This window comes from Amphibalanus amphitrite, unplaced genomic scaffold (genome assembly GCF_019059575.1).
Source record: "Amphibalanus amphitrite isolate SeventyFive unplaced genomic scaffold, NRLGWU_Aamphi_draft 001709F_arrow, whole genome shotgun sequence".
NCBI classification, from domain to species: Eukaryota; Metazoa; Arthropoda; class Thecostraca; order Balanomorpha; family Balanidae; genus Amphibalanus; species Amphibalanus amphitrite.
In genome coordinates, this window is record NW_024883202.1 from 1 (window position 1) to 2,866 (window position 2,866).

At 46.0% G+C, this 2,866-nt stretch overlaps 1 non-coding gene across 1 annotated transcript; it reads left to right on the plus strand.

Moving 5' to 3' along the window:
* The first annotated feature begins 994 nt into the window (after positions 1–994).
* Positions 995–1,067, plus strand: Trnam-cau. The gene has a single exon. It is a non-coding gene; the product is annotated as a tRNA-Met (tRNA).
* Positions 1,068–2,866: the final 1,799 nt, after the last annotated feature.

Consider the following 2,866-nt stretch of genomic DNA (forward strand, 5'->3'; position numbering starts at 1 on the left):
CTCTCTCTCTCTCTCTCTCTCTCCTCTATCTCTCTCTCTCTCTCTCTCTCTCTCTCTCTCTCTCTCTCTCATCCTCTCTCTCTCTCTCTATCTCTCCTCTCTCTGCGCTGTTTCCGGTCCACAGCTACAGCCTAGCGGACGACAGCTCAAGCTGCAAATGTCTTATAGACTGTCCCGCAAAGCACCTGTGCTGCGGCACAGTATATCCTCCAGTCACTGCAGTCACCAGCACTAAGCGGCCTTCAGTGGTGACTGCAGTGACTGGAGGATATACTGTGCCGCAGCAGTGGCGGATCCAGGATTTTCACTGGGGGGGGTGCAGGTCATAATTGGGCGCCACGCCCCGGATGGGCGCCATAGTCGCATCGTATTGGCGCTGAAATATTGGCGCCCAGTGGCCCTGACAAGAGGCGCCCAGGATCAGTATGTACAGTGACACCACACGATTGGAATATCGGTGAGGAGCGTACTGAAACGACGTTATCGACTGATTTTTGCATCCTAGTCCTAGTATGCGGCACTCCGATGAGTTGCGAATTGAAAATTGGCGCCACTGCGCCTTCGGCGCAGTGGCGCCAGTTTTCCTTGGGTGGGGGCTGCCAGCCCCCCGCAGCCCCCCTGGATCCGCCACTGTGCCGCAGCACATAGGTGCTTTGCGGGACAGTCTATAAAGACATTTGCAGCTTGAGCTGTCGTCCGCTAGGCTGTAGCTGTGGACCGGAAACAGCGCAGAGAGAGAGAGAGAGAGAGAGAGAGAGAGAGAGAGAGAGAGAGAGAGAGAGAGAGAGAGAGAGAGAGAGAGAGAGAGAAGAGAGAGAGAGAGGGGGAGAGAGAGAGAGAAAGAGAAGAGGAGGAAGATAGGACCAAGGTATATATTTCAAGATGCCATGACTTCGCATAGCATCAATATGCACTTATAGCTTATATAGGTCATATGGCACTGGATTTTAAAGGCACAAGTTTGAAAATACGCGTCCAGTTACACTCTACGCAGGCCTCGATGGCGCAGTAGGCAGCGCGTGAGTCTCATAATCTCAAGGTCGTGAGTTCGATCCTCACTCGGGGCACAGTTTTGTTTGCAGCATCGCCCAATAAAAGAAATTCATTCATTCATTCATTCATTCATTTATTATCTGCATTATGATCTCCATAACATATAATTTATGATCAAAAGTCAAAACAAAGCAACAGAACCACTCGAATAAACTTGAGTTCGCTGTTAAAAAACAGTCGGTAAGTAACAAAAATAAATATAACATAGCGTCAGCCGTCAACCACCTAGCTACACACACTTATTCATCAACATGCAAATGCGGCTATGGAATAAAAGCCACGCATTTACAGATGGTATAATCAAGCCTTAATGATGATGCAGCTCATGTGATTAGGCATTTGAGACAATTACCGGCATGATTTATGAATTATGACAACAATATCTAGCTACAGGGGCACCGAGCATCATTGTATGTACACTGTATGTACAGTCCACAGCAGCAGTTCAGTGCTGTTTCAGTCATGGGTATGTTCTGCTTCTGAAGTAATCGACTCCGCAACCCTGCTGCCGAGTGTCAAGAGTCGCATTATTACCAGGCAATAATTTTGTCGAATTAAAGAGGTGGCGAAGATAACGTGATGGAAACACTATCATCAAGGTCGTGGTTACTGAAGAGTATACTGTGCCGGAATACACGGGTGTCCTGCGGGACAGTCTATACTACAGAAACATCTGTGCTCTGCGGCTGTCGTCCGCTAGGCTAAAAAGAGGTGGAGAGGTGAGGGAGAAAGAGGAACATAAAAGAGAGGAAGAGAAAAAGAGAGAAATGAGAGAGAATAGAGAGAGAGAGAGATGAAGAGAAAGTGAGGGAGATAGAGAGAGAGAGAGAGGAGAGAGAGAGAGAGAGAGAGAGAGAGAGAGAGAGAGAGAGAGAGAGAGAGAGAGGGAGGGAGAGAGAGAGAGGATAAGTAATATTTATTTTGTTGCCACTGCAATGTAGACTTAGTTGAGTCCATGCAAGCCGAACTAAAAATATCAGCTCTTCTGGCAGCCGGACATAAAACTCCTTTCGCCACCGGTACCGCCTAACAACACAGTCTGTGGAGTGCTGAGTCCAGAGCTGAGTTCTGCTGAGTTCGGCATTCTGCGCTCGACACGTAACAGCGAGCGGTCAATAGAAGCAGAGCCGAAAATCGTCGGTGGTGAGGCAAAAAGCGGAAGAAGATCTCGGCTCAGAATGACTGGGAATTGATACGGAAGATGGAAGGGAGATAGGAAATTGAACCATATATGCAGGAGGAAATGGTAGATTAAAAATTGGGCTAGTCTACTGCCGGCTAAGGAAGCAATCTGCTCGCTTTTGTGCTTCCAGATAGACGACAACTTAACTTGATTTATTGTGCCAATCATACTCAGATTTGCATTTTTATTTGGCGATCCGATGGGTTTCATTTGAAGAATGGTTCGGCCGAGCGATTAGATCGCATTAGATTGACTTCAGATTGGGATCACATCAGATTGGGATCCCTTTCATATTCTTCATATACATAATGCTGATGACCTAACGCGAGTCATTTCAGATTCATAGTTTTAAACATATGGCAAAAATATAATAATAATGCGTGTTTTAGTTCTACCAAAAGCTAACCATCATCACGCTGCTTTTCTAAAAACGGGTTATTACATGAATATGATTTGGATTGAAGCCTAAAAAAACTGCAAAAAATCCTATGTCGCAAAATAACACACATATTTTTATGACGACGTGATTTAGACTTGAATAAAGAAGCTGCTAGTAACATTGCGTACAGCAGCAGCGATTGGATCACTGCTAACATACGCAGCACTTGAAGAGAATGTTTTATCTCCACT